This window comes from Cupressus sempervirens, chromosome 8, assembly GCF_028749045.1.
Source record: "Cupressus sempervirens isolate cs-2001-9-10 chromosome 8, ASM2874904v1, whole genome shotgun sequence".
Lineage (NCBI taxonomy): Eukaryota > Viridiplantae > Streptophyta > Pinopsida > Cupressales > Cupressaceae > Cupressus > Cupressus sempervirens.
In genome coordinates this window covers 75063664-75072294 of record NC_143125.1, presented here as the reverse complement: position 1 = coordinate 75072294, position 8631 = coordinate 75063664, and the positions used below count along the sequence as shown (strand labels likewise).

The 8631-nt window shown below is 32.4% G+C and overlaps 1 pseudogene; it reads left to right on the top strand.

The window, feature by feature from the left end:
- The first annotated feature begins 61 nt into the window (after positions 1-61).
- On the top strand, positions 62-2368 carry LOC149541706 (ARM REPEAT PROTEIN INTERACTING WITH ABF2 pseudogene; annotated as a pseudogene).
- The last annotated feature ends 6263 nt before the right edge of the window (positions 2369-8631 follow it).

Sequence of the window (8631 nt, the reverse complement as noted above, 5' to 3'; positions counted from 1 at the left end):
TTTTTTCTTATGAAATCAAAAATCTAAAAATGAGAAATATTTTTTTCAATTTCCACTTTTCATGACGGTATATGAATTCTTAGTTGTTTGTTTTAAGCTCATTACATAATCATGGCATATCTATTTCATTTATGAAATAAATTCAAACAATCTTATGGTATAATCATAATAACTGGTAACTAACAATTCAAGGCCAATTGACTAATACTATACATATAAGAAAAAATATAATTGCAATTATTAGAAGGACCATTGTCTATGATTCTTTTTGTTATCTTAAATGGAAAATATCCTATAAAAAGAATGAGAGTTCCTACTTATAAAATTTTCACTAGGAGAAATATTTGGGATAGGAGAAGGAGAATGAGGAGGAGTACCCCATCAGGCTATTGTCACAGGATGTGAAAATTTAGATCAAAAGAATCAATTCAAATCTTTTCATGGTAGGAGGTCAATTGTGTTATTGCCACATGCATTGCTCATTATATTGCAAAATTATCCAAACATGAAGAGCATGTGGACCTTATAGTTGGAGAAGGGGCTATCCCATCTTTAGTTCAAAACCTTCAAGCACCTCTAAGTTGTGAGGGAGAGGGGCATATTGTGTATGAGTACAAAGTCAAAAAGGAGGTTGCATTTGCACTAGGGCTTCTTGCAGTGAAGCTAGAGCATCAACAAATAATTGCAGATGCTAGTTCTCCTTTTGGTCATGTTTCTTTACTAAAAAGGTACAAAAATGGCTCCAACAGTCATATTTTGATTGGTGTCCTTTGATGGGCTATTACTGCTATCACAAATCTAGCCCATGAAAATGGAGCTATCAAAACTCTTGTGAGAACAAAAGAAGGAATTCCTCCTCTTAAATATTTTCTTGAGTTGACTGACACCAAGGTGCAGCAAGAAGCAACAAGTGCCCTGTGAATTTTGGCATTAAAAAATGAACCAAAAAAGAACCAAATTGTAGAATGCCACTCACTTCCAACTGTTATTCTAATGATACATTATAAATATGTTGGCATCCATAATGAAGTAGTTGGTGTGATTGGGAATTTGGTGCACTCATCTGCTAACATAAAGAAGGAGGTTCTTGCTAGAGCTTTGCAACCTATAATTGGTCAGTTGAGTTCAAGGTGTGATGAGAGCCAAATAGAATTTGCTTTATTTTTGGGGCAATTTACTACAATAGATCCTAAATTCAAGGTGGACATCATCTAAAGAGAGGTTGTTTGACCTCTTTCAAATATGCTTCAGATGCCTGATCCCCAACTAAAGGAGATGGAAACTTTTTCTTTGGGTAGATTATCATTGAATTCAAATAACCAAGATGGAATTTTTCATGATGGTGGATTAAGTCGAATGCTAGAGCTACTTGATTCTTAAAATGGATCTCTTCAACATAATTATCCTTCTCTAATTGGGATGGTAGATAATGAGGACAATGTTTCTAATATTGCAAAGGAGGGAGGAGTAAAATAGTTGCAAGATGTACAATTGATTGTTCAATTTTCAAAGGATTGTGGCGCAAAGACCTTGAAAAGGCTAGAGGAGACAATTTGTGGAAGAGTATTGAAGCACTTGCTCTATTTGATGTGTCTATCTAAAAAATTGTTCAAGACATTTTTCCTTAACCCTTTGTCATCTGTGTTCTCTTGATGATCAGAGGATGATTTTTGTTGATAACAATGGTTTGGAAGCACTTTTGGGTTTTTTATCTCCAAGTGCAATCTCAAAATAACAACATGATGGTGTTGTTGTGTTGCATACTCTATCAAAGATGTCTCTTGCACAATCTCCAATAGATGTGACTCTTCCACCTCTAATACATTAGGTCTACTTAGGGGATAAATATGTAAATAGTAACACATTTTTAGATGTTACATTTTTAGTGGAAGTTAGGTGGTTCTATCCTCACAAGATTTCACTACTGGGATTATTAGATACATTTCATGTCATATTTGATGGAGGATAAAGGAAGAAAAGGCAAAGGACATTGAAATTCCAAATATAAGATGGGGATTTTTTAAACTAATGATGAGATTTGGTTACATAAGCATGGTTGATGGTACAATAGATATAACATAGGATGTTCTCAGGGTTGTGAATCAACATCTCTTAGAAAGGCTTAAAATTTTATGTGAATGTGAAATTGCATAAGATCTCAATGTGGAAATTTTGTAAATGTTTATGATCTTTCTTTGGCCTACCATGCAACTTCACTAAGACATACCTATATTTTGTGCTTCATTGAGAAATATGAACATATTTCTACAATGCTTGGCTATTATCTCTTGTAAAAAACATGCTCTCAGACATATGTTAGTACTTACTTCTAATATTATGTCCATAGCCTCAAGTTCCATCACAGTAGAAAAAAAATCATGATTATTTTTAGTAATTGGGGGCTTGGGCATGACCAAGATTGTGTGTAGTTTCATGAAATTTAATTTAGGGTTGAAAAGCTCTAAGGGACTTCTTGTCTGTGACCAACATTGCATGTAGTTTCATAAAATTTAATCAAGGGATGAAAAGCTTCAAGGACTTCTTATGTGTGACCAAAATTGCATATCATGCAAGATTTCAAGGAGATGAAATAACAAATACATGAATTTCTACAGAAGATAGGGTTTGAATCAACTTTTCATCAACAACTAATGTATGGGGATGTACAGAAATGAAAAGTTAAAGAATTTAGCAAATGATAGTGCTAGCAAGATTTTCAAACACTAAAAAGAACCTGGAAGAAGAATAGTCATCCAAGTTGTAGAGATCCAGGTGCTTTTTAATTTCCCCAAAAATGTTCTTATGAGATTCCTAAATTCCTTTCTCGTGTTCTCTTTTGTCTATGCATGCCCTATGCATCTATAACTTCATGTCCAGATTAGATAGAAGATTTTTCCATTAAAACTTTTCTATCATGAAGCATGGAAGACTTCAAAGGACCTATGTGGATGAGTTTCACTCCTGTTTCCTCTTCCACTGTCATTGTCGCCAATTATTCACACTGATTTAGCATTTTTTTATAATGCTAGATGTTAAAATGACATTTTTTTTTAATCTCATGTGTTTTTTATTATTTTTAATTAGTTAAAAATGTCACAACTTTAAATTAATTAATTTTTATTTTGTAAAATTATAATTATAATAAATAATATAGTAAATATTATGTATAAAAGTTCTATTATGTTTATTTAATATTTATTTTTTTATTTAATAAAATCTATATACTAGATAGTAAAGTCATTAAAGGCTTGCATAATAAGTCAAATGTAAATTCTTTGGACATGGTTGTGTCACCCACTTTGTGGATACAAATGTCCTTTCAATATGAACATTCTAAATTAAGCATATATATTCACCAAAATCTTCTTTGGGTAGGAAATTTGGAAAAACCTAATCAAAAGTTGCAATCAAGAAATTTACCTTGGCCAATATTTTCATGGTGAATTTCCCTTCAACCATAACTTGATTGTGAGTTGTTGATAAATATATGTTAAAATCACCTAAAATCTAAATTTCTAGAATAAGCTAGTTGTAGATGGATTTCTCATGTAATAATCCTATTAGGAGACAAACATTTCTAGTGAAATGGAACTTCTAATTTATATATTAGTCTATTATTATTTTATGAAATGTTATTATACATGAGTAATAATATTTTACTCATTCATTTTGTTTAATTGACTGATTATCAATGAGTAACTACAGAGTCATTTATTTTGTAATTTTTGTTAAGGTGACTAAGTATTAGTGAGTAATTTTTAGTCATCTATTTAGTCTTTTTTTGGTAGAGTGTTTAGTCACTTTTATTTGGTTTATCTTGTGATTTTACTTGATGACTAAATTAGTCACGTATTTAGTCACCTATAGTTGTAAATTACAAAGAAACATTAGAATGTGATCAATTTTAGTGACACAACTAAAACTTTTAGTCGCGTGACCAAATATTTTAGTGACATAGTCACATATTTACCAAAATGTACTAGTGACTTATCCATTACTGATAAAAAAAAGGGAAATAAAAACTTCAAAATGTAAGACCTATAAATAAATAGATGTAAAGGTCAAAACTGATAAAGTAATGGGTGCAAATGTAGAACAAGCTACAAATAGTTACAAGGTAAACCAAAACCCACAACTTGTTGAAAATAGATACAATTAGCATTTTGTGATAAATATTACAAGAGTTTCATGTCTCAATAGGATTTTGATTAGTGTCAAACTGTCATGTACAAAATATTTCAAAATAATATAGTAAAAGGCTCTATATCAATGAACATGCCAAGATGGACTATGTTTGATATTAACAATATTTAGTCCAAATTCACATTTGAACTTCACCTACATGTACTGATATGCACCCTTGCAATATTTTTGACAATTTTTGAATCTTGGCTAAGTTTTTCAGTATTATAGCATCTAAGAAGTACAGCTATCCCATTCTAAATTTTGATCAAGAATTGGAAATGCATTGTGAGCAATCAACTCCATAGTATATGCGCAATGAAAAACTTGAGAAAGGGACTATATCTTCTCAAAAATGAGTTGAACAATACGATAAACTTGACTATATCTTCTCAAAATTTACTAGCGAAATCTTGTCATTGGTATTAGATTTTCTCCATTAAATTTTGTTTTGTAATAGAAAGCATGTCGTTGCTTCACAAACACATTTTTCACTACCGTAATATAGTGTTTGATATGTTCTTGTAATCATAAAGCTTACCTATATATTTTCCTCTTTATAGAGGTTTTAATAATTGCTTTGAAGCACGTCCGTAGTTGTTTCATATCTATTAGTAGTATGCCAACTAGTTGCTATACTTATTGAGCACTCTCAAGAGGTTTGCCATCAACTAGTAGGAAATCCATTCTACTATAGTTATAGTTTAATGCAATTACTTGAAGAGATTTTGTTGTGAGTTAATTGTTCTTTTCAGAAGCTCAGTTTTGCATGAACAAGAACATAGAGTGATAGCATAGGATGATTTCAATCCATGTTATCCTCTAATTTTTTTTTCATAACAATAATTTATATTGCAATGGATTTCATTTCCTTCTTCAGTAGATACTAAAAGTATCCTACAATTTTCTATCCTTTTACAATGGAGTATATTTCATTTTCATGTGTCTTAATGTTAAAAGAATTCTGATTTCTGTGATTAAAATTAGGTTGTAATAATTAATTGCATCTTAAGAGTTAGGCTATTAAAAATCAAGCCAAATACACCATAGGTATTATCCAAGGTAAAGAAAAGCAACTAGCACACACACCAAATAAATCTTTGCAAGAGGATGAACCAATAGGCAATGTTTTGAATATATCCATTGTGGAACTCTAACATGTCTTCTCAATGTATGTAGGATGTTCATAGAATCCCACAAGCAATCTCTAGAAACTCTAACTACAACATCAACTTGTTGATACTGAAACTATGCTTCCTGCATATTCCTAGAATCGATAGCAACCAGTTACTAGATAGAAGATATTTGTATAGGCTACCCATTCCTTCAATGTGTCAGTTTCTTTATATCTATTCAATGCTCTAGTAGTTATAATCTGATGACTAGTCACCTTGGGAAGTGATTGAATAAAAAATCACCAAACTTCGTTGATAGCCACCCCACATTCCTGTTATTGCCATAACTTTCCTTACAATTTGCGATGATCTGTAGCATTAATGTCCTACCTTTCCCCAGAACAATTGAGACATGCTCTAACAATGGTGTAGGTTCTTCCCACAATCATTCACATCTTGCACAACTATCTTTTATTTTGGCACACTCAGCCTGATAATGGTTTGAGCATTCTCACACACCTTTGAATCACATACACAATCAAAAAATAGAATGGTCAAATCTTCTTGTGTATTCCAAACCACTATTAATGTGCTTAATTAGAAAGAACAATACTTTAACCTTCTACTCTAGCTTAAGGTTTCTATCATCATCATTCCTTAGATACTCTTAAGGATGCCTAGTTGTTCCCAATGTAATACATGTTTGATCCTAAGCCTACAATTAAGTTCTCGGGACCCAGCATATGAAGTCTTCAACTTTGTAGTAGAAATGACCCCTTTGAGATGACACAAACAACCATTGTTCACCATATTGCATACCACTATTACATGCATAGCATTAGTCCTTAATGATGCTCCATTCTTAACTAAAACATTGCTATTAGATTTTCCTATAATTCCCAGCCTCAATGGACTACTAATCAGAATGCAAACAAGTTTTATTTTATAATGAATTTGTAACAATATTGATAAGTTCTGACTTACCTATGTAAGACTGAATATAGATAGAGATTGAACCCTAAAAGGACTCTACACTGATCATTTTTGTGATTTCAATTTCAAGAGGAATAATATTTGAGTTTTGAGTAATCTAAAATCTCAAATTTAATTGGATCTTTCTTAACAAGACTCTTGCCCTTGTTAAATATGATTGAATTTCTTTCAGATTTAATCTATGTCTTTTCTATTTTCAAAATATCATTCTTGTAATTATTGTACTTCTTTGTAGATTATAATTAGAATATTGAATTTGATAAATATGAAGGTGATGTCAAATCAATATTGAGAAATACTAATGATGAATTCATAAGTCTAAATTTTTTTTAATGGTATTTGATCTACAAGAGAACAAAATTTATTGATTTTGATGTCTTGTTTAGGGGCTCGAATACATGGAAGAGACACATCTCATGAGCAGACATGTGTCCACAAAGAGGAGGCATGTCTGTTCATGAGTTGTCTCATGACTTGTGCATGTTCTTCTCAATTAGACACTCGATCTCTAATCAGGATTTGTTGTTTAAATGAAGATCCATATTTTTAGTATTGAAGCCTCATTCAAGTACTTTACAAATATCTTTATAAGTTTGCTTCCTTTTCCAAGGACCTAGTAACTATTTCTCTTTTTTAAAATTAGAAAAGCTTTAAATTCATTTTTGAATCAAATTAGGACCTTATTTTCATTGATCCTTTGTTTCATACTTAAAGATAAATGATTGATTGATAATACTAGTGCAATTACAATTCTCCATGGCTAAAAGAGATGGTTGATCAGGAGATTAATGCAAACCTTATTTGGAATATGGAGTAATGAAAAGGTGTTAGTGGTGTTGACATTTGAGTGCCAACACACTTAACCACTTTTGATCGAAGCACACTATGTATGTCGAGCCACAGCATGAGCCGAGTCCAAAAAATCCAACAGGTGCCGAGTGATCTTCAAGTGCTGAGCAACCTTCAGGTGCCAAGTAAAGATCAAGTGCCAAGTGACTTCAGGTGCCGAGCATGATACAAGTGCCAAGTAATATTTAGGTTCCGAGTCATAGATGATGGCGAGCAAAAAAAGAATGCAACAGGAGTCGAGTGAGATAGTTTTGCCGAGCATCAAGAATCAGTATGTGTCGAGTAACATAGAATGCATATATGAGTTTGAAAAGGCAAAAACTCGTATGTAAACCATTTTATGGCCAACATATGATGAATCTCAAAGGATTAAATAGATAAGATCAAATCTTTTTTGTTTCCTATGCAATCTGCATACAGCCAATAAGAAAAATGGAGAAGGCATGCAACCAATAATAAAAGTGCAAGGAATGAGTGGGAAATAGAGATTCAATATGGATCGTAGATCCACACCTAACCCTAAGTCTTCGAATGTGTTTATAAGGAAGACAAAATCTCATGAGAGATGGATGAAGAAGTGTAAAAAGGGGAAACTATAGTGGAATTAAGAGTGAAGAGTAAAAAGACTTAGAGGGAAAAGAGAAGAAGTGAGACATTCAGTTGATCAGAACAAAGCAAGGGATATGAACAGATATCAAATTTCAGGGAATCAAGATTGGAGAAAGAAGATCAAGTGCCTGAATTTAGCAATCAAGGATTGTAAGCTATCAGGTTTATCATACCTAATACTCTCTAGCTATTGTATTAGAAAGGAAATTCTATGTTGATAGGCTATCTTAATAGCTAGGTTATAGATCCTTTGAAGAGGTGATTAAATCCTTTAACAGGGTAACACTTCATGTAAAGTGTTTGTAAATCCTTTAACCAAGTCACTATTGACATAGTGTAAAGCCTTTAACAAGGCAGGTCTTTAATAGGGCAGACCATCAGAAGTGGTCAAACATTATTACAATAGTGATTTTGTGGGTATCATCCCCACCCTAGTTTTACCTTCTTATTCTTGGAGGGTTTCTGGGTTACCAAAATCTCAAGTGTTATGTGGTGATGCATACGTGTTTCTCATGATTGCTTAATGTTTATATGCGTGCATGTTCATTTCAATCATATGTTATTAAGGGTTTACAAATAGGCCAAAAGCTAGTAATTCTAATTCACCCCACCCCACCCCCCACCTCTTAGAAGCATTCTTTCCATTAAGACATTCCAACAATTGGTATCAGAGTTAAGTTCTCTCAAGAAGAAGCCTAACAGCTTGGAGGAAAAGATCTAAAGATGGTGTAAGGAAACTTGGAAACAAAGAATATAACAGTTTCCACATAACCCATAATAGATCTGAAATAAATACGGAATTAAAATCCACATGCAAGAGAATAGACAACATACCCACAAAATTGTGATACAAGATATACCCTGGGAAACCCTCATTGAGGAA